The sequence below is a fragment of the Amblyomma mixtum genome, chromosome 3 (genome assembly GCF_055824585.1).
Source record: "Amblyomma mixtum isolate Tamu chromosome 3, ASM5582458v1, whole genome shotgun sequence".
NCBI classification, from domain to species: domain Eukaryota; kingdom Metazoa; phylum Arthropoda; class Arachnida; order Ixodida; family Ixodidae; genus Amblyomma; species Amblyomma mixtum.
Window position 1 is genome coordinate 175,955,427 of NC_143014.1, and position 24,119 is coordinate 175,979,545.

The window sequence follows — 24,119 nt, forward strand, 5'->3', positions numbered from 1 at the left end:
CGAGAGCCAAAAGAAATTGCTATACGCCACGCCTTTCTGGGTCGCCGAGGGCCGCTCTGGGCTACCCGCGAGGAACTGCTCGGGCGCTCCCCGCGAACACACACTGCGACGCGTAGTTGGGTCGCAAACATTCGAAACTGCCAAACATCCGAGCGCAGCGACACCGTGGCACGGAAAAAAACGGCGACGAATTGACGGGCCACGTCATATGCCGTGGGTGCATCCGACTAGGCCTGTATAACGACGAGCGGAAGTTCGCGACGAGCTCCGACGAAGGGTCTCGCTTCGGCCTACTTTTATTTTTTTTTTTAATAATAAAATGCAGCAGCAGTCGTGGATCTCTCTCAACTGAACTTACAGCTCCAATAGAAAGACAGTCGCTGCTGCAGGACATAAAAAAAAATACTGCTTCTTTTTTGTCTAATCAGGCAGGAGTTAGCAAAGAAGGGCACCGCGCACTGCGCTCGCGAGTTAGCGTCTTCCTTCATTCATCATCGTTCCCTCGCACATACCCGGGGGAAGCGCTGCAGGAACTAAGCAGAAATAATGCAAAAAAAAAAACAGCGCACACAAGCGCCAACCCTTCCACACGTGCAGAGATATTCGCCAACAATAAAAAAGCAAAATGACTCAGAACGAAACGCCACCCTTTATTACCACGCCGAGGTGGGCCGAAACTTTGAGCCGAGTCCTAGATTTATTGGCATAGCGCAAGCGCTGATAATGAAAAACAACCTACGGCGCCCCCCTCCGGAGCTCAGAGGAGGACAATTAGCCTGTCAAGTTTCCTTCTGTCTATTCTTTTTTGCTGGAATTTTCTCTCTTTTTTTTATCTAACAAGCGCCCTCCCAGCACGCGACTCTCATAAAAATGCAGAGAAAGCCTACAGCTCGATTGAGTCTCATTTGAGTTTGAATCAACAGGAAGCCAAATGGCACCGAGTGAATTGTATCTCAGTTAATTTCGGTTGGCAATAATTTCCCCACAACGTAATGCTGATCATGATGATTTTCTGGCGCAAGGGCAGCTTCGGCCAAAGAGCGCCGTGGCAAAAAGTATTTTTCGTTACACTAGGTGGGGTCAGGGACCCTTTTCCCAAGCATTGCCCTCGTAGGCTACAACAACAACAACAAGCCGAGCACCAGCCCAGGGGAAAACTGGCCCATTGCACCACCGGTCGGCACCCAGCGACACTGGAGGTGATCATTGATCCTAAAAAAGGTGATCATTGATCCTAAAGCTAGAATGTTTTTAAAACACTGCTGCAACGCGCAAAAAGAAACTTTCCAGACAACTAGTGTGCGGTTTTAATAGGGTGAGGTAAATACACTTCCCCCGCTTAACCGCGCCTGACAATGTTCAAAACCGCTGGACCCCACCCAGTGATCACGTACGCAACCGAGCGCACGCCGACCACGGCAGGCCTTGCTCTGAGGGAACAAAGGAACGATACTCCGGCTGACAAAAAAAAAGGCATTTATTGCTACAATAACGCCAGTTAGCAACAAAATACGCTAAGGAATCGAGGACGTCCGACTCACCAACAAGGTTACTAGCGAATGTTCGCCCACGCTAGGGCAAGGGATACTCCGCGGCCGGACGGGACGATATGCGGGGGAACGTTCCTCCCCACGAGGCCTCGCCCCGCTGGCGGAGAGCGGACCGTAGCGGCTGAACGTCAGCGCGCGTCCCAGGTTCCCGAGCCGAGGAGAGCCGTCTCCCCCACCCGCGCAGCAATCACGCAATCCATGGCACTCGTGTCGCTGCGACACCGGCGCCCTCCCTTGTTACTCAAGGTAACTATGCTAGGGAGAGTGCATCGCGGGGAAGCCAACCACTTCAGTCCGGTGGGGGCAGGTCCCCGCACTAGAAGACTACGTCTAGTATCAACTGCGTTCAAATTCAAGGAAGCACTTCAATGAACTTTGCCGTTAAACCGCTGCAACATGAGCACGGAGATTTCAGGCAGGTCAATTGTGGGAGTAGAAAGCTGAGCTAGTTGGTTCACACTTCTTGGTGGGAACCGCCGAAATAACAAAACGCGGACACAGAAAGGAACACACAGAACGTAGACGAAGCTTCGTATAAACAGCTTCGTCTACGTTCTGTGTGTTCCTTTCTGTGTCCGCGTTTTGTTATTTCGGCTGTTCCCATCAATTGTGGGCGCAGTGCGTTTACGCTGTGTTGTAATGGTGATGTCCTCACGACCCTTTTTTACTACACCTCCTTCCCGAGTACTAGCAGAGGGTCTCGCTCTCATTTGATGGTTATGGTAAGGAAGTGTTATCTCAATTTTTCAACGAAAGTTTTGCATACGTTCTTGGTTTAGAGGAAGCTTAAAAGCACCACCTTGCGGTGTATGCGTGAGGTTTCAAAAAGGTTGATGAGTTTTTATTGAGAAAGGCCAGCTTTGGCCAAATACCGCCATGACACAAGGCAGCTTTTCATCACACAAGGTGGGTTCAAATACTCGTTTCCCAAGCATTCCGCCCGAGGTAAGCCGAGCACCAGGCCAGAGGAAGCTCGCACCCATTGTATCACCGGTGTGTACCCGGCGGCACTGGGGATCGAACCCCGCACATCCCGCATGCGAGGAGGATGATCAAACCACTAGACCACCGCTGCGGTAGAAAGGTTAGCGTATAAATAAATATTTGTATAACGTTTTGGCAACGTTTTCGTACCAGGATCCAGGATGTATTATTGAGTTGGGTCAATTAAACCTTCATTGCAACGCGATGGCCGATTTCGTACGTAAACTCGATAGAAATAGCCATTTAGGAATCAATTTGTTCTCGTATGTTCTACTAAAGTGAACTAGCTACACTGTGCAAATGTCGACAGATTCATAATTTAAACACAACAGCCATAGGGGAGGCTTTTCCACGGCGACGGCCCGCACACTGTATACTGGCCGCACCGAACTACCACGCGCATCGCTCAATTTCTCCTCCAGTCTCGTCCCCATCAGGCGCTGCTGTGTTTTGCTTTCGCTCGATCTAAACATGCAGACAGTCACAAGCAATCCAAAATGCTCCAGGACGCAGTTGCATGCCAAACGTAGCTCTGACTTCATGCCTTCCTCTACCTCAAACCGTCTCGCGGCATAAAAGTGTAACCGGAGAAATCACACGTCGACTTTCAATACGCATTCTAACAGCGCGAACGCAACACCGCGCAACACTATCCGCGCAGTAGAGGCAATTCCAGGATTTCAGTCCGCTTTGCGTTCGAAGGTCGCCTCGCACTCCGATGGCTTTCGAGAGACAGTGCCGCGGAGACAACGTTTCCAACTTCGCGCGCCCCAAGGAATGCCAGCCCAGGTAGAAACTAAGCCTCGGGGACAAAAGCTGCCGCTTCTGGAAGTGGAGCGTTTATCGCTCCCTCTGCAGCGGCGGCCTTCACCCAAGCCGTCCACGCAAGGAGCCAACAGAGCGAGCGGCTCCGGACAGCACTCGTTGCTCGAGAGGGGCGCGCCAACCACCGTCTTGGCGCAGCCTGTGAACCGCGGCGGATGGCGAGGTCGCCCGGATCGAGGATGGGAGTCGCTTAGCCCAGCCGCGTACACTCGCCGACGGACACGCCGCCGCGCCCGCACCAAGCCCTCGCAGGGCTGCAGCAGCGAGGGGCGTCGCTGAAGGAGGAGGCACCCTCCTCCCAGTGGGAAACGTCCCGGAGAACATGGCGGCGCCTGTTCCCGCGCTCGGTTTGCCGAAACGTCACGGATTCGGTAGCACGAATAAAATAATAAAATGCGAGCAAATGTCCGTGCAGCCTTTGAACAGGAGCGAAGGCCGAATGTACAAGCTGAAACAGAATGGAATTAGTCGCTGTAGAGGACAGACTTCGCGCAGTACAGTGATTAAAGCACATCTACCTACACACGTCCCCGAAAGGGGTGCCATGGAATAATAACAGGTCATGAACAAGGGAAAGGGCACAGTAATTGTCCCACTTCTCGGTGGACATCTCAAGTGCGCAGTGAGGGAAGGGACAGAGGGCGAAGTGCAAGAAGGAAGAGAGAAAGAGGCGTCGTAGCGGAGGGCTCCGGAATAATTTCGACCATCAGGAAATCTTTAAGGCACACTTGCATCGCACAGCACACGGGCTATCAAATGCGCCACACTCAGAAAAGGGGAATTCCCATCAAAAGAGCACTACACGCGACATGAATGCGGCCCGACGCGTGTACACATCAGTGCACACACCCGAATGTGGCGCGTGGCGAGGCGCGCATCGACGGACACGAGGAGCAACGTGCGCGTGCAGCTCTTCTTTTTCCGAGCCTGCGAAGCGTCTTTGCCCCAGCGCCAAATTAACGGTGACTCGTCGCAGGCCTGGCCCACGCAGCCACCCCCCCTTCGCAGCGAACGGACAAAGGGGTGAGTTACCCCAATGGTCCTTGAAAATAAAGCCTTCGGTCAGCGGTTAAATGACCGTGCGTCGGCGACGCGGACGACGTGGGCATCGGCAATGAGCGGCCGGAATGGGCCGCCGTGGGCGGTCACGCACCTCGGCGTCCCACGACCTAAAACTCACTTCGCAAACGGCCACGGGCCTCCATTCGCCGCTGCTGTCCGCGGGCTTGTCGAAAGCGAGAGCCGGACAGCCGCGAACGAGCGGGGCGCGCCCAAGGACTACCCAGACTCGATTCGGGGTAGTTGCTTTCGCTTCGCCCCAAGCGGCGTATACGCGCCAATACCGTGAGACAGACGACACACGATGCCGCAAAGCAAAGGGAGCGCCTTCCTGGCTTCTTCCGATCTCCAGTCTCTAAGCTCCATGGCACATGCAGTGGTGGCACCGAGGTAACGGCATACGCGAGACGCCTGAACATTTTAGACGGGGAAGCGGGGGAGGGGGGCATAACTGACGGCTTAGAAAAACTCAGTATAATTATTCAGCGAGGTAAAGACTGTTTTATGTCATTGCGTGCGAACGCCGCCAAAAGCAATATATGGAAATAGTATCTCAGCCCTTGGATATTTGAAAACAGCACGGGCAGATAGGGCTTCCGTGTTCTGCGTTTTTTCTCCCTCTTCTGCGTCCGGGCCATGGTGGTCCAGGTCTTTAGAGGGAAACTTAGGACAGCCCCAATTATCGGTCTCGGTAACTGACTCTCTGGCTCCTTCTGGCTTCGTTGACGTTTGTCCGGCCCCAAAACAATTTATTGGAGAGAAAATTGGATTTAAAAATCTTCCCGCCAATCAATTCAAACTCGTGACCTACTTATCGAAATGAATGGTAGCCACCTTTTTGAAGTTAATGACGGAGTTAGCGATCCACGCCTCAAAATCGGCGTCGACACAAGCATTTTACTCGCGAAATATTCCGGCAATGACGACACCTGTATTTCGATTACAACACGGTACCCCATCGATACAGGACTTCTATTTGTCGTCAGTGTTCCTTTAAGCAATTTTAAATCGTTGAGGCTTTGGTAACCTGTCGTTACAAGTTCACCAGACCAAAACTGTGTTTAGCCTAGTGTGTTGCTGATCGCGCGAGAAGGAACGGGAACTCCATCCTTCGACAACTTGGCGCAAAGAAGTGTCGGCCGCTGACAGCGAACGTGTGGGCAGAGAAAACGCTATCGCGCATCAAGGCCGCCATAGCGCATTCGACCATCGCCTTTTGGGCTTTCAAGTCGCAACAGGCGAGTAGGGTCGCCTCCCAGTCCTCCCGGGTGGGGTTTGGGTTGGGAGTAAGAGCAGGGTTGGAGGGGCACGCCCACACCATGTGGTAGAGGTCCGAGGACCTCTCCCCACAGTGCGGGCACTCCCCGGAGAAGGCAGGGTCAAAGTGCTTTAGCTACTGGGGTCCCGTACTAGGGACTCCACCTAGTGTTTGTGAGGGGAAGGGCACTAAGCCTGACTCCAGAGCAACCTCCATGTAACTCCCTCTTTTCAGAGGAAATAAACGCTTTTACCACCACCCGCATCAAGGCCGGAAGATCACGATGCGCGCGGGTATATCCACCTCGATGTCGGACTCTCCTTAGCGCGCCGCTCTACAGCGTCTCAAAGGCGGACAGCATTAACATGCTCGACAGTGTTTCCAAACGCGAACCCACAAGGCCGACGACGGCGCGCTAAAGTCCCTCAATAAAAATTATGAGGGACCTTACGGCGCGAGAGAAACCAGCGCCACCGGCCTCAAGCCAAGGGGGCGAGAGGGGAGGGGGGGGGGGGAGGAATCGAGCGTCTCTCCTCCGCCCTGTTCATTAGAGCCCACGGACTTATCGGCCACGTAGTACGCGCACACAGCGCGCATAATTCCGGGACCAGCGGGCAGCGTGCGGTTTCCGGCCCACGCACGAACACTGTCCTCCGCGCCACAGTTGCGCAAGGCGCAACACTTGTCACGGGAGCACACACACCGCGCCGCCAGCAATTTTAATGAGGCGACGGCAGGCAGGAGACGGGAAGCGGTGAAAACCAGATTGCGCAAGCCCGCTCTTTGCCGCGGTGGGCGGCGGCCAGCAGCGAGGAGCGCGCCGTTATTCGGCACCACGCGCGCGCTGCGAAGCGGCGTGGAAAGCAGCCAGGAAGCTCCGGGAGATGGAAAAGCCAGCGGAAGCGACGTGAAAACACTCCCGATGCGAAAGTGCCACGATTAAACTGAAATGAAGGGTGGTCGGTGCCGTATAAAGCAACGGAACGGAGCTACACGGCACTGACCATCGCGGACTTCTTACAGAGAGATAACGACACACAAACGTGTGGGCTCCGCCATTCAGAACGCCTCAATTGCAATGAAATCGCCGCGACATTGAAGTGTCCGTAACAGCCTACTAGAGTATGACATATATTCAGTTATTATTGTGCACATTACGTACTTTCGAGCTAGAAAGAACACGAACACAGCGATATCTTCCGAAACAGCGTGAGTAATTCTGCTCATTTCCCGGGGCATTTCCCGCACACATCGGTGAATGAGGGAGGAGCCAGCGCGAACGCGCGCGTTCACTCTGAAGAACAAAGGCCCAGCGCCAGATTCTGAGAATTCTCGAGCAGCAGGACCTTATCTCGGTCCGTCAGCGCGCAAGCGGCACGCGCACATCCTGATGAAAGAAAAGCAGTCGCGCCGCCGTCCAGCCAACGAGAAGCGCGAGCTTCCGGTTGATAGCGGCAAATTTCGGAAGGGAGGAGGGAGACTCGCGCGGCGGCGGATGCCGCACGGAACTGCGCTCACGATGTCGAAAGGGGAGAAACAATCACGCGGCCGCCTCAAAAGTTTTGCTATGGTTTGGCGGCCACGGGAAGAAGAGGTGCGATAAGCGCGGCCCCTCGCTCGCCCTATGGAGTTGCACCATGTGGGCTCGTTCCCAGCGGCAGTTAGACCACAGCAACGGGGGCAGCACTCGTTGGGCGCCGCGCTTCGCAACGCGACAATGGCTTCCTGAGAGCGGTATAAACATGCTCGCAACGGTATAGCCAGCCGCCTACCGGAGAGCAAGACAGCTTCATTTCGAGGAGCGGGCCCGCACTAGGTCACCCCGTCCGACATGTTGGCTTTACGGTAATGTTAAGACGAGTACCAGTGCTGTCCTTGGTCATGCGAACGTCCCGCTCTGTATACACACACTAAGAGATTGGAGACAAGGGCCGCTTCCCGTGCGAAAGTCAGCGTACTGGGGGCAAAATTGCGTACGAGAATGTCCGAACACAAGCGCGCATAATGCTTGGACGCAAACTGTCACTCAACGGCGCATCGCCGGACGTATATTCCACGACACGAAGATAGACAAATTACTCCGTCCTCCGCACCGGTGTCACTCGTCACCGACACGCACCCAAAGCGGCCACAATGCACGATATGAAGTAGGACGGAGCGAAAAGGATTGAAACGGGCGGAGTAACGGGTGATAATCAATTCCGACAACTCTCTTGAATTTCGGCGACACCTAATCTTACGCGTCATGGCAAGAAAGATGCGATAAGTACACAACAGTGGACACAGGCGCTGGATAAGCGCACACCACCCCGGGACGCAACCAGAAATAAACGTGCAACACGCTCGCAGGCGTCAAAAGAGAACGGCTATTGACCTTCTAACACACGGTATAGAGTTTAAAAAATCGACGACGCGCGGGCGCAGCGCTTCTCCCTCGATAAAGATCAACCCCGTGCGCATTTGTTCCCACAAAGACGTCTCATGCTCAACAGCACTGCAGATGCCGGACGCAAAGTAATCCCCGAGGTCGTACAGGCTGGTCGAACTGCATGTTCGCGCGTACTTGCAACAACTTTGTTGTGCTCTAGTACGTACGAGTATATGCCGCGCGTATGCTCCCACCATTATCGAGGGCCATACTTAATGTCTCTCCAATCATTATATACAGTGACTCACGGCAGCTAGGCCATCTTTCAATCAAGCCCCCTATACGTAGGCGAGCGGCGATCGGGCCATTTTTGCCCCATTGTTTACAACAGGTATGGTCAAACGAGCCACTCCGACCATGGACGCCGACCGGATAAACGAGGTATCTGCCCTCGCACGAGATCAGTGCCGCGCGACTTGGAAACTCGACACATTTCGCATTCCGCCCGCACCGATTTCATTTCGCCGCTGCCGGGGAGCCTCGGGCGCGCGTCATCGCGAAGGCGCGACGCAAGGTGCGTACGAAGGATTCCTCCGCCAGCGCGTTGTTTGGCGCACGCGCTGGGTGCCTGTTTGGCCATTGTTGCGCCGCAGAGAGGTACTACTGCGCGGGGTCGCGGAGCCGACTACAGCCCAGCGGCGCTGCTCGGTCACAGTCGTGACGGCGAAGATAGCCGTCCGGCATTCCCCCCATTGTTCGCGCCACCAATGCTCCGAGCACGCGCGGCGGCGGCCATAGGAGCCGAGCGGGAGGCGGAAGGGCGCGCGTGACTCAGCAGCACTGCACTCGGCGCGGAACGGCGTTGATGACGCTCCCCGGCGGAGAAGCTCGGGAGGATTGCGAACACCCGTTTTGTACTACCGCCGGTGGAGGAGGGCCCCAGTGAAACTGCGCATGCAGAAGCAGCAACCTTGGCCCGTATTTTTGGGGGCGAGAAAAAAAAAGGAAGAAAGAGAAGTTAGGGGTAAGGGGCACGGAAGGAAGGAAGCACCGCATGCTCTTGCAACTGCTGCTAACGGAGCGGCAAAACAAACAAAAAAATATTTTTCCCCGAGCGAGACGTATATGACGCTCGGTTCCGAAGAAAACGAAATTAAGTAATCGTTTTTAATATCTTATATCACGCTCAAGGTCACCAACCTTTTCATGACTGCGCCTGAATTCGAGGAGATGGCATCAGCGGGACCCTGGCGTTCACAGCCCACTCTGTCGGCGTTCTCATCTTATGAAGGGTGGTGATTTCGGCTTGTTGGTACGTCACAGAAAATTAAAATATGCAGCGCAGAAAAAACGCTAGGACGACAGAAGAAAGACAAACACAGCGCTCGTGTTTCGCTTTCTTCTGTCGTCCGTGCGTTTAGTTTTTTTTTTTTTTTTTGCACTGCATATTTTCCTCTCCTGTTCTCATCTTAACAACTCTGCTTTCTTCCAGCCTCTTAACGTTGTCGTTACCATTTGCCTTTCCATAGCTCGCTGCGCTCTCCTAGATTCTTATTTCTAACCTTTTCGCTAGCCTCCAGGTATGAAGCCCCATAGGTGACTACTGGCAAGATACAGTTATTATATACTTTCTTCTTGATCGATATTAGTACACTACTATTCATCACCTCTATCCCGTTCTTATTCATCTAGTTATTTAACTTTCGTGGTTCGGATCTGCGGTCGCTATCTGTCCTAAGTATGTATTTCCTCACCACACCTACTTTGTCTTTTCCCGCACAGCCACTCGACGCTGGCACCCTCCTGCACAATAAAGTTTCTCACCACCACCCTCCTGCAAGTCTCCAGACCGCCACGATCTTGAGGACTGCGGTTTTAGACGCCGGGAGAAAGGAGCCCGACTGCAAGAAACGCGGACTGATCCGCAGCAGAAGCAAGGAAGAGGCGTGGAAGGGCGCCGCAAAGACCGAGCGCGCTGTTCGGCAGCGCAACGCGGCGGCTCCGCGCCCCCGGGGCAGAAAAGGTCTCCTGCTGGAACAAACAGGTCAACCGGCGGCAAGCAGTCTCGCGCCGCCACCCATGGGTGCCGTCTCCCGTGCGCGACTGCCGACCGATGCATTATGCAATCGGCATCCGCGCACTGCCGCTACTACCCCTGGCGACGTGAAGCATCCATGCAGAAACGAGCGCGCTGGCCGGTCCGATCGGGCAGCGCCAGGGCTGTAGTCGACCGTGCCAACAAAGGACTGCTCAGAGCGTAAGACAAAAGGGCAAAAGGTCCACGTTGCAAAAGCCGATTACTCGCGTCGGCTCTGGAGAGATGAGCACCGGTTTTTCGTGACGTTGTCGGCTAAACATCCGGGCCACGAGTGGCAAATAGTAACATCGTGTGTATACGCAGCACCGCGAGCTTTCCTGGCAGCGCACACAATGCCAGGAGCGCGCTTAGCTGGAAAGTCTGCCGCAGTAAATCGACAGCAGTGGCTAGTCGGTGCGGACACACGGGTTTCACAACGGTGGTGACCACTGCCGCTATGACGCCACGGGCGTTGCGAAGAACAGCGACCCGGGCACGAGAGGCCGAAGGAAACGCGAACTTGGACCGCGGGAAAACAACGCGCCGGGGAAGCGCTCGCGGAGAACCGCGGGAAACGAGGCAGTAGTACACGTCGCTCACAACGACCTGCACGCCGCACACACCACGCGGCGGCGCGTTAGTTTGCAGCCACGGCACGGCCCGGGTCGCGCTCCGCTACCCGGCTCGTGCCGCGACGAACGCCGCGTACTAATCTCGGGAAGAGGCATCGATGCGGCCAAGGGCGGTCGCGGAGACCGCTTCCGCGCTGTGTTCAAGGGCAGGTGCCTGTTCATATGCGGTAAGCCGCATGCGCCCACAAGGGCACGCGCGACTCCTGCAATGTCACGTATCGGCTGGGAGCAACAAATGCCGCCCTCGTACGCCGTCCAAGTGTACGGGCAGAGCTACACGACCCATCACCGTAATGAGCGTCACAGCTCCTCGCGTAGCGTTTACGAGGCAGTAGACGCGCTGTTTGCCGGAGCTATACAACGCGTACAGTCGGCTTTACTAATGCATCGCCAGAAGTAAATAATCGTCGGGTGACAATTTTTTCCCTCGCCAGTAACTATCGGCGCGTAGTTATTACAGACATTTAGCACAGGGCGTACCACGCGCTGCCACTGCGCATGCGCAGATGGTTTTGACGCGCCACGTGCGCCCGCAACGGCCAGAACCTGTCGCCCTCACGGCGACCTGCGCGCGCACAGTGGTGGCGCGCGGTACGCCCTGTGCAAAAGGTCTATGTTACTCTCTACTACTTACTCTCGCATTTAATCCGCTTTACTCGGCGGATAAGGGCGTTCGTGTCAGCGCTAAGCTTAGTCTGTCTTTGCTGCGATGCGAATCTGGCGTTTGCCACATCGAATGACCGGCTTGAAGCCACGCACGTCTCCTTATGCACCTGTCCATGCCCTCATTGGCCTATATTACACGCGCCACATCTCCCGAACTGTCTCTTGCGGCTCCTCTGTGTGTCGGGTACCGCGGCAGAGGGTACAGCGAGCGCAGACGAACAGGACCAACAAGAGCTGCCTCCATCTCGACGCATGGCCGCGATGCTGAAAGCCTGTTTATTACTTCTTGAAGTAAAGCGTAACCCGGCCACCTGTGCGCAAATTTCTTTTTTAATACGATAACACCAATGAAAATTCATACCGATATGTATCAGCTGTCTTGTTCACTGCCGCAGTGGCCCCGATAAGACAACAGTTTGGCGTTTCTTTTCTTCGAAACAAAGCTAGAAACTTTATAATCAATACCCCATGGCATCCCTTCCAATATGAGTGAAACACAGAGTTAACACGTTCTGCGCCAATTTTTCTGACAGTCGCCCTTTAGCGGAGACGAGCGATTTCTTGGCGGTAAGCAATTGGCGCTAGTTACAATGTCATCAAAGAATTCTAACTTCATGCCTAATTTTCTAGGAGCTATCACGGGCTATACCGTAAGAAGCGCGCTTCAACGACGTGAATGAATGCTCCTATGCACATGTGTACCCTCCGTCAAAAGTGCGTAAAATGCAAAGGTCCCAGCGACAACTTGCGGGATCTACTAAGCTTCGGAGAGAGAAAGAAAGAGAGAGCGGGGTCGGCCTACTAGCAAAAGTTGCACCTGCTGTACCTGCTGGCCCTTTTCACCGAGCTTCGGTTTACGTTTGAGCGCTAATATCCAAAGTACTTTATGCGACTTTGTTCAGCTTAAATAATACGCGATTACTATATCTGAATTCCTCATCTCACCGCAAGCGGAAACATAGCCGATTCAGTACAATAGGCAGGGGTACCTATCTCTGAGCATTTTCATCTAAACACAAGAAAAGCGAGCAAGCACCAATACGGTCACTCTGGAGTGGCGACATTACCGTCAAAAATAACAAAGGCCCAAAGAGCTCCGCAGATGGCAATCGAACCTCTCGCCGAAAGCCCGCAGGGACCCGGCGGCGCCTTATCCCGCCCCTTCTCGAATGCGTGCGCAGAACGCGCATACGTGCTCGGAGCTGGAAACGGCCGCATCTAGCGCGTTTCCGCACAACCGTTCGCTCTCGGACTGCGAAGCCGCACACAAACGGGGGCTCGGCAGCCGCGCCAAGCTGGTCGCATTGTTCGCCCCCGAAGAGCGCAATGGCCCGGCTTCCTCTCGCGAACTGCCCACGCCACTCCGGTGGTGACCATTGTCTTGGCATCCCTTCGCAGGCAGGAGACTATGGCATGCATGCCACCCGCACAGCGCGTGCCCCGCTCCGTTGCAATGCGCCAGAGCACGTGCAGCGCGCGGATTCTCGTCACACGCCAGAAAGGACCACCCTCGTTTCGACAGGCGTTCTCCTGCGTGTAAAAATTGGCCGGACGTTTGATTTACGGAAGTTCGTGCGGCTTGTTGATCGGACGTTTTTCTTTTTTGCCTGGAATATATATATGCAGCCTAATATTAATGTTGGTTACGCAGTTTACACAGCGCACAATTAGACATCAAGCCGTGGATCAAAAGAAACAAAATTTCGTCGCTATACACTCGCGGTTACATTACATCGGAACAAAACACACACACACACACACACACACACACACACACACACACACACACACACACACACACACACACACACACACACACACACACACACACACACACACACACACACACACACACACACACACACACACACACACACACACACACACACACACACACACACACACACACACACACACACACACACACACACACACACACACACACACACACACACACACACCGTGCGCTCAAGCCGCATGAATCTCGATGCAAGGAAATGACACGCATAAATAGAAGGGCGGCTCAGTCGACGTATACGTGCGAAGGAAGGCCCAGTTCCTGAAGTTCCAAAGAGGCATGCAGGCGCGCACGCGCTCACAGCACAAAGTTTCGCACTGATCTGCGCTCTGCGCCCAGTGTCACGCACACCGGCGCGCGCTTCATCTCCGCGCGAGCACGCTGAAAAGCAAAAGGTGCTGCAGCCAGACGCGGTGTGTGTACGTTCGACGAGGCGCGCAGATCAGAAGCAAACTTTGAAAGGCGTATACACTTATTCGGGCACGAAACGGTGCGCTTGTGCCCCGCCTGTCAAGTCCGCATTGCTCTTTCCACGGGCCTACAGTATTGGCAGCAGTGCGCCCAACTTTTCGGCATGCGGCAGCGAGCTTGAACTGGGAATAGAGAAACCCGACTGAGGCCGACATTTTACTTTCGGCGCGCGCGCACCGCTTTTCAACACGACGGTCCGCGACGCACCACATGCACAAACGGATTCTGAATGAAACGCCCACCGTGTACAAAAGGGCCTTGGCACTAATTCTGGCACAGTCCTTTCGAAACGAGACGGAGAACGCACGCGAGGGCTCGGAAAAGACAAACAGGGGAGCTCAGTGTCACAATGAGGCTCCATTGTGCGCGCGGAAAACGCCGCCGAGGCTTCGATCGCCGACGGACAAAGCAGAGGCAAACAACAGGAGTGACCAGGCAGCGATCAGACGCAGAGAAAGCCATCCGTTCGTATATATGCCAGCCTCGCAACAGCGCGGTCTCTGCATGTACACGCGTACTCATCGCGTAGACCCATGCAGACACAAGGGGAGACCAAGCGCCCGGCCGCGGACACAATGCGCGCCATTTATTGCGAGCGGAGCGGTGGACAAGCACGCCACGCAAGGCTGGCGACGCGCGCGCTCTGGTCCAAAGGCCGCATTTGGAAACGCGCCACTTCACAAACCCTGCGCTGAAGGCGGACGCGTCCTGCACTGAATGTGCACGCGGCCTCGCGATCAACACGTGGGCCATCTCTTGAAAACAGTATATATGGCTCATCTCAAGAAGCGACAACACAGGACTGCAATTTGCGCCAACACCGAATTAGTTTGGGCCGGTTTATACGAGGTGTAATAACCGAACCAAATATTAAGCGCCGAAAAACCGGCCGAAACTTCCACGAAGAAACTGCAGACTTAGTAGAGAAGATTACAAAATGTGATAAAACATTTTTTCCCTGTCCAGAACTGGCTCTCCGAAAGTTCACTCATCAGAAGCTTGCAACAAAGAAAATGTGACTGATAGAGCCAATGTGTACTTGAGCAACCACCGAAGGTGTCCTAACCATTTTTTTCCCCCGCGCTTTAGTAAGGCGCAAAGCTTGAAAAGAACGATGCCTTATTTGGTGGATACTATTTTTCGCTAATCATTCTATTTTTTTTTTATTTCAACGTTAAGGAAACCAGCAAGATCTAATCCTAAGCATAAGCATGTGATTTTTGCAGTGTCTTCTGTCTATCACCTTCACAAATGGCTCCGGTTTCGAGCCACTTTATATAAAGCACGGTGAGCCAAAAATTATTAGTATTATTAGAGGTTTATTTAATAAAATAAAAACGGAAGTAAAGATATGCTGCTAGCCGCGGCATCTGCCATCGATACCTGAAGCATCCGAGCTGCGGCTAGCGGGAGTAAAAGGACGGGGAGAAGAGAGTGAAGAGGAAAGAGAGGACCGATAGGGAGAAAGGATAGGAAATCAAAAGCCACCTCTTGCCGTCACTAAATGCGCCCGGATTCCTACCAAATGCCCGCACCACAAAATTAAAGCGATAAAAAGCGCCAGATTTTCATACTGCTTCCGTATTTAGAGAGCTGCTATGCTTAGCAGTTACGCGTCGTCTGACGCAGAAAGCACGGGAGGTTCAAACAGGTCAACGATTTTGGTCCAAAAAGCGGTAATTTCTGATTATGCGGACGCAAACAAAACTAAAAATAATTACATGTAGGAGAATTAACGGATTTCGGCCGAGATGGTGCTGCACATAGCTAACAATGAAAAAAAAAAAGGGGGGGGGGGGGGAGTGGGGGTCAAAAGCCTTCTTTGTACGTTGAGTGTGTTTCGGTTACTATATGCGACTTAGTGCTGCCGAAAAGTAACCAGATATATGAAACAAAAACATTTTCATGCGTTTATTTTTATTCCTTACCATTTCTCTTCTCGGCCGTAACGACGCTGCAGTCAATGAACCCAAGCCTGGCGCCGCTGCGTAGGGGAAACCCCTATCCCAAAAGTCACCGGTGTAAGCGTCCGTATCGTCGGGGCCCGCTATTTCCTTGGGGCCCCCTATTCCAGAACTCTCCAATGTCAACCAGACCGCGGCGGTTTTGCGCCCCATAAACCCGCCACGACGGCAACCGTAGCTAGCGTACGTGCAGCGTAGCGCAAACGCGTTGAGCAAGGAATCACTACTACAAATATAGTTCTCGCTCCGCCAGCCCGTGTGCCCTTAACCCAGTTGGCTCGTTAGCCGAACGTTCGCGGGCAACGGCCTAACGTGGAAGTCGCTCTGTCCGCTGCTGCCATGCCAATACACCCCGAACGAGAGGAAATGGCAGAGAAGGAAGAAGACTCTCGAAGACGGCGAGACATGAATGGAGCGGGGGGGGGGAGGCACGGCGCCCAATGCGGATGTTTACGGCACGCCGGCGGAGACTGTGAGGCGCCGCTCTCAAGGCGCACACTTCGCGATGATCGATCCGGCACGACACGACGATCGGCACCCACACTGCGTGTCACTGACTCCCGTCGAGGCCCGGGAATGAGGAGCGCGCCGCGTATGGCCTTCGACGCATGCCACCAAAAGTTATACTGCTCCGCTCACTCGCTTCACTGTGTACACCCATGCCAGTACGTCCTCACAACGTTCACGCGACGAGTACCCACCTGACGAGAGGCTCCAATTTTTGCTACTGCCTGGCTTCAGTGAGCACCGTACTGGAAGGTTACCCGCTACGGCGGCTCAGTGGCTACAGCTTTCGGTTGTTGAGACCAAGGTCGTGGGATCGAATCCCGGCCCGGGCGGCCGCATTCGATGGAGGCGAGATGCACACGATGTTCATATGCTGCACGATGTCTGTGCACGTTAAGCCCTACCTCGATGGACACTTCCGAGGCGTACACGCGAAGCGCCTACGCGCACGGGCGTACGCTGGAGCCTGTCTGCGCATGCGCAAGGCGCGAACGGTGCGCAGATTAGTGTACTGCACGGGCTCGGGCCGGCCCGAAAGCCCGGGCCCGGCCCGAAAGCCCGGGCCGGGCCGGGACATGATCTATTTTGCCGGGCCTGGGCCGGGCCCGGGCCTGAAGTTGCGGGCCCGGGCCGGGCTCGGGCTTAAAGCTGCGCACCCGAGTCTGGCTTGGGTCCGTACAGAAACGGCTGGTGTCCGACTATTCATTCACTATTGCAGAGTGAAGTACACAACTGCGGCATTGGAGCAGCGACACGGATGAGCTATGGGTTATAGTACTCGCTGAGAAGAAGAATAAACTTTATTCATTCACTTATTTATTTCCTTATTTCCACGCCGCGGTGGCTTAGTGGTCAAAGAGCTTGATTACTGAGCCGGGGAACCAGGGTTTACTCCTAGCCTCGACGGCCGCATTTCTATTTATGCGGCAAGCATGACAGCCACGCAATTTGTAGTATCATTGCTCGTTGAAGAAACCCAGGTGGTCGAAATGATCCGGAGCCTTTTTCTTCGGTGTCTCTCACAGCTTGACTCCCCTTGGGCCCTTAAGCATCAAAAACATAGCTTTTATTTTAGAGCTATATTTTTTATCATGTGAGAAAATTTCACAAACAAAAGCGCGTTTGATTTTCTTTTTGATCAGCTTACCGGAACTTCTCGTAAATGAAATAACCACAAAAGCTAGCGAGAGTTTGTAAATCTCATCTCATAACCACATCTATCCCTCCTCGCTTCTTCAGCCTGGTTGTCATGACAAGTGTTTGCCCTGCAAGTTATCACGTGGTTCGCGCATTATCTTCTGCTCAACCAGTAAGAGTAAAATTCAACCGGTCTTAATTAGCCATTGACCGTTCGGCATCTCGAAACATACCTATACACCATTAGAAATGCATTCGGGAAGAACATATTAGTTTAGGACACTTATAGTCTTCAAAACACACATCGTGAAATACTCAAGCCTTCAAGCTTTTCGTTTCTGCTGAAAGCCGACCAGTTCGGCTATGAGTTCAACATGTGTGATCGCGTTCACTAAAAAAATGTCATCCCACTGCTTGCTAGGCAGCTTTAATGTTTATAATTCCGGGTGGCAAAATATAACTGATTAAAATCAAGGGGGAATGCAAAGTAGTCTATTGCGCGCGTTTGCAGCCCTTTTTATTTGGTTCTCGGAATTTGCGAGTTTATCTTTGCGCACTTGCACGAGATCCCTGTCCAGAAGACGGGCCTGGCGAGCACTACTCTCAATCACTTCCTTCTGGGTTAAAAAGAACAAACTTTCTGCAAGCCAAACTGTGGTTTCAGAACCTTTGTCGTTCAGTTTCTTATCGGTCTAGTAGCAGTCTACTTGCTCAGAGTGAGCAGTATATCTCAAGCGGTACTGTGAAACGGGCCGGGCCCGGGCCGGGCTTCACTCCGGGATTCACGGGCCGGGCCGGGCTCGCTAGAACGATAATTTAGCGGGCCTGGGCCGGGCCCGGGCTTGAAGCCGCGGGCCTGGGCCGGGCTCGGGCTTGAGGTCTCGGGCCCGGGCCGGGCTTGGGCCTCAGATTGAGGCCCGTGCAGTGCTCTAGCGCAGATATCTGTGCATGTCAGATACCGGCGCCTGCGCACGGGCGCGGCGCACGGGCGCTCGCGGGCGCGTCGGAAGCGGGGTCCGGTTTAGAACAATGGGAGGACCGCGGGGCTCTCGGGGACCCTTTTTCTTCACTGCTTGAAGCTCCTTCAGATTCCCCCCCCCCCCCCCCCCCCCCCCCAAGTTTTCTTGGAATCCTTGCAGCTCCCCAACCATCTTCTGTTCACGGCTTGACATTCTTTCAGTCGGCTCGGGAGGGGGAGCGAGCCAGCACCAGGAGCATGGAGGTGCATGCCACTTTTCGACGCCCGTCGCGGCGCGTGCTGGGTGCGCAGGCGCTTGTCGTGTACGCCTCGGAAGTGTCCATCGAGGTGGGGCTTTAGGGAACCCCAGGTGGTCGAAGTAATGGGAGACCGGCGCTGGTGCGATCTTGAGAGGCTGCACCGTGAAGGCAATGCCTGCAAATCAAAGCTCGCGTGTTTTCGTCTGCTCAAGGTTGGCATTTCACACCAGATAAGCCCAGCACCAGGCCAGGGGAAAGCTTGCACCCAGTGTATCACCGATGGGTTCCCGGCGGCACTGGGAATCGAACACCGCTTCTCCTGCATGGGCCGTTTCTTATTCATGCACACCGAAACGTTACAGGGTAATTGGACAAAGACATGGCGTTGAGAGTAGCAGCAAACACTCTGTACGAACGCCTGACCACCTGACAGACCTTGCGAACAACGCAACCAACACGACATCATCGAGAAATGAGCACGCGGCCAAAGTCGTGCAGTACGTTGCCCCGGGCTCGACCTTAGAAAACAACCAATGCCACCTAGGCAAGAATTTAGGTTCACAGCAATAGTATTGGTACGGCTTCCGGGGTTTACGAAAAGTTAGTACCCACAACAATGCACAGCCAGTCGAGGCGCTATCCATTGCATAAAAGCGCAAGCACGCACGCACGCGCACACACACACGCGCGCACGCACACAGAGCGCAGTTATCGGCCTTGATATACAACGGCACCGTAGCGCAATTAACGGCTGGCGGAAATCAGGCAGCAGAATAGAGAAGCCTATCACGACGACATCGCATCCAGAATAAACTTTTATCCCTTACAACAATGAATATTGAATTTTTGATCTCATGATATAATCGTGGTCAGTCATCACAGATTAATCACAAAGGCCACATATGTTGTGTTTTCGCATCAGCCCGACATCATAAATTCTTAATGAATTTCTGCATTAACTTTTTTGTACCAGATTGACATCATAAATTCTTGATAAATTTTAAAATTAACTTTTAAGGACCGGACTGACAACGTAAATTCTTGGCGTGTTTTTGCATGGACTTTCCTTATGGAAAAAAAAAAAAGACAGTTTTTCTGGTGCGTGAAGACAACAGAGCAGTATCTTTATCAAGCACCGCCCCAGACGCTTTTTTTAATTTCTCGTGCAGCAGCGATGAACATCAACAGAGCTTTGTAGTTGAATCTGTTGATTTGTACCTGCCGGAGATTGCGCATATGACGCCAAAATTATCTTAGAAAACTCATCTTATTAACAGCTGCTCACTAACACTTGTTAGCGGGCGTCTTATTGGCACTATATAAGCATGGGCCCGCACTATGATGAAGTACAGGTCAGGTGAGTGTACCGGTGTGGCATGCACTTCCAGAGATTGTAATGCCCTATTCTCTTGATCTTGCTTCTTTCAGAGGGTCGATGGAAGCCGTTTGCAGCAGTGACTGACAGATTATGGTCCTGGGCTGTTCCACGTTTCAGCGAAAGTAGCACATAGAGCAGGCTAGAGGATGCTTACAAGAGAGCTCCACTGTAGCGGTTTCTGTGTGATGTTAAAGAGCCGGTAAAAAAATGGAACTCACAACAGTTCTTTTTTTTTTTTTCGGGGGGGGGGGGGGGGGGGCATAACACATAACACTTGTTTCAATGCATCATAAACCATTCGGAAATGCATCATGAATTCAGCGTATATGCAAAAAGAATTTATTAGACTCAAGAGGAAAACACACATCGCATCTTAAGCAGAAAATCGGTGGCCCATTTTCATCACCAATGCATCAGAAACTCAACTGTTCAGAAGTCATCAGAAAAACCTGATGAGTGTAATGTCTCAAATCAGACTTTTTACCAGAAACTCATCACAAAGTTTTGTGAGGGATTACAGCACTCCTGAGAATTTACCGATACTGATTATCGCCGTCTCTGAGAAAAAAAAAAAAACGATAAACAAAGCTAATCTCTCAGACATAATGATCGACAGCTGGAAAGGAAGAGAGCACGATGTCGCGAGCAAACGCCACTATAGATTTCTCCAACACTGTCGGCTTTTTATCACCCGCTAGACAGCACGGATTATCACAAGCGCCCGGCGCCGGTTGCCTATCGAACGGACCCCCTACACGCACGTGAGTGAAACAATGGGCCAGGAATGCCCCGAGCTGATTTCGGACTCACACGCCCGCTCGTTCGATTTCTGCAAGGCAATTACTTCGCTCGTCCTATTTTGCAGGCGCCGGTGCCTTTTGTTTAAAGACCGTGACCTTCAGCGAGTCGCACGGCTCGCTGGGCCGGCCCCGTGCACGCCCCTCGCAGTGCCGTCTCGCGACTTCATTACAGAACAGTGCTGCTTCGACGGGCATTTATTTCCACCGGGTGTTCAAATAATATTCTCTAAGCATTGGGCAGTGTGCTTCTAATAAACTCTTTTTCACAGTCGCGCTGAGCGCCATATACAAGTCTCTGTGCATGCTGCGCAATGCTGTGTGCATGCACGGCTGAGCATTCATGCACGCTGAAAAGTGCATGCGTAAGAAAGCGTGAAACCGAGGACATTAAAAAGTCTTTTCGAACACCGGCGTTTGACAAACGACAACCTTCCGCGCCAGCGGCTGCAAGGTGCCAGTGCCTCACTGCAGCAGGACACAGGAGAGGAATGCAATCGTTCTCAAACCGGAAACGAGATTATTTGCCGCGCTGAGATCTGTTCGGTACAGCCTTTGTCAAAAGTTTAGAGCCCAGGGGGGGGGAGGGGGTTTGCTTCTGTGCCACACTGTATGCGGCTCGTAATGTCTCCTCAGCGTTCCAAATCTCGTGAAGGTAAGAAGATATCAGGTCGCGCCACTCCAATTGGTAGGACTTCCACAAGTGCTACAGGTGCTACACAACATATGGCTTAGAAGCAAACCCCCTGGGCTCTAAACTTTTGACAAAGACTGCACATGCAAACACGACAAGTATGCAAAGCTCCATGGGAAAGCAGCAGCAGCTCGGCACGAGTGCATAAGCAGACAAAAAGGCGAAGAAAGTAGCGACGCTCGCTAATTCACTGTCCGCAATCAGAGCAGCCAGCTGGACTCGGCCTCCATGATGCTTGCAGGGGCCTGGACAGGACGTCCATGCACTCGGAAGAGGCAGCTATAGGACCACTCTACTCGTGAATCTGTCCGCGCTGACGGAAGCCGAGCCAGGCTGGTCCTGCAGTGTGGCTGGCTTTCTAGCGGCCAGTGAGTTTCGCCACTTCTGTTACTGTACTTGGGTGCTCCTCCCACGCGAAACAAACCATGCACGAAATGTGCTGCCGAGTTTACATTAACCGGCAAGTCACATCGCCGAAACCTTGGCATGCGGTAATAGGCGCGCGACTTCCTGGTGGTCACGTGGATCGACGAACGTGAACTCCCCGTCCTCGCAGGGTTCGTTAACATAAATCCGACACGGGTCGGCTGAGTCGGAGACGGGGCGGTGCGGTCGCATGGTCTCAAAATATGGGCGTGTCAGCGCGTCCGCACTCAGGCACCGCTATCTGCGCAATAACGTTCCGGAGTCGAACAAAGCTATCACAACGGGGGCGATACCGGAGGCCCTTCTCAGAGATCAGTGACGCCAGCCAAAGAAGAAGCGGAGGGCGAAGGGGGAAACAAAACGCGACGAAACGTCAGCGGCCACGCGATGTACGGGCACTCATCTGCCCTGACTAATTACCCTTTTAGTCGGCAGCACTCGACGTTCTTCTCCCGGCCGCTTTTCGGGGACCACGATGGCCGCTGTGGCTACGTGGACAGATGGGAGAACGAGCGGTACTTTTGCACCCACACGGACGCACGTCACTAGGGCGACGTTCTGTCGTTCCCGCTTCTCGGCTTTCTCTTTTGTCCCGCTCTCCCGATGAATCGTGCCCGCTGGGTAGATCCGACGACTCGCCGTATTTTTCGACTGCCAACGAAGCTCATAAATGGCTCATTTATTTAGCCAAGCGCAAGACATTTCACTGCCGTGCGACCTATAAGAACACACCTTGTTACTACCGATCTGTAATTCCCCCACTGCCATGTCCGTGGTGGTTATCCCCACACAAAACATGCACTGAACTTGTCCTCGTGCCCAACAACCACCATACTTGCTCCTCCCAAGTATCTTTCCCCACCGCTGCCCCGCTAGACATCTCGCCCGTAGCACGGCACACCGTACACTGCATCGCCCTCCGAGACCACTGTGTGATCTAGCAGAACACTTAATCCAGACGTGGATTTTTGCAAATAAAATGCTTCACTCACCCAAATTCACGCGCATTCACCCTCCGAAAAACGATAGATGACGAACACGATACGAAATGAATCGCGGTGCCAAGGACAGCGCCGTTTTTGCGGCTTCGAGCTGTTTTTTTTTTTCTCTTTTTATACAAAACGGGGCATCTTGGAGAAGTTCAGGGGCAAGCCGGGCTTCAAGCAGACTTTCGACTCGGAAAGCAGTGTCCTGCGGAATTTCAACGCAATAGCTTTTTTTTTAAACGAAATGCACTCGTCGCTAAAAGCCGTTGGCAAGTTGAAGCTTCGAACTGAGGCCCTGGGTTACCGTTCGCCTCGACGACTAGAAGTTGCGTATACTGAAAACATGACAAGCTTAAATGGTTGCTAAACTGCAGTTGGTTCCATGTTTAGGGGAGTTCCGTGAGGTGCAATACCTTGGGTGGCTGCTAATGAGTGATTACTCCCTTAATACAAATCTATGCCACCTTGGGGGATTCCCCTAAACATTGGACCAACACCGTTCCAACTTCGAGATGTTGATCTATTACTCCTTTATTATCACTACAGTATAGCAATAGTAAACGAACCAGCTAAACTCTGTGTGCAAAATACCACGCCTGTATTGAGCCTTATAAGGTGACTGAGCAAGCTTTTATTGCGAAAGCATTTCTTGTCTCATGAGTGGCATGTACAGGACCTGTCAGCTGAGCGCGTCGGGAGGGCGTGTCATCAGGGCGTGTCCGCACGAAAGTGACCATTCGAGAAAAGAAATTCGCCGGCAATGCGGTTCGAACCCAGGCCCTCTGTGTGCCAGGCCGGCACGCAACGCGTACAACACGAAGGGTCTTTTAAGGGTCGTCGGTTCAATCGGGTTAGAGGGGCACGAAGTGAACGCGTTGTGGTGTGTTCGACGCCAAAGGGTGTTGGGGATGCGTACTGATGTTAGACAACGATTACTTGTAAGAATTAAGTTGCTGACGTCACCCAAGGGCCACGTGATAAGTGCCACGTGACAACGATTGCTTACAAAAAAAAGTTCCCGATGTTCAAACGCAAATGCTTTCGCATTGCTCCAATGCAGCAGACTGCAGTGCTCTAGAATTTTTCACCTTTTTTTTCTTTCTGCGCGTAAGCACGCCGTACCACGCTGAATGTGGGAGCGGATGCTGAGAGCCCTATCTCACCAGGCACAGCGATGCTGGAACGAAAACAAAAAGAGCCCAGGCGATATATAAAAAATTACCTAGCCCGACTTCCTTCTGGTGTATACCGGACTCACGAAACTCTGCAGCCTCCAAACAAGTAAGCTTATATACACGAAGAGCCACGCAAAGGAGGGCGTAAT

At 53.1% G+C, this 24,119-nt stretch overlaps 1 protein-coding gene across 12 annotated transcripts in view; it reads right to left on the bottom strand.

Annotated features, from left to right (window-relative positions):
- Positions 1–24,119, bottom strand: part of Evi5 (ecotropic viral integration site 5) — a 336,527-nt gene that overhangs the window by 93,433 nt on the left and 218,975 nt on the right. For 2 of the 12 annotated variants that reach the window (XM_089582018.1, XM_089582019.1), the window contains one exon: positions 23,884–23,972. The exons of the other annotated variants lie outside the window; for them this stretch is intronic. The gene's annotated coding sequence lies outside the window, so the exon portion shown is untranslated. The remainder of the gene's footprint in view (positions 1–23,883; positions 23,973–24,119) is intronic. 12 annotated transcript variants of the gene reach the window in all.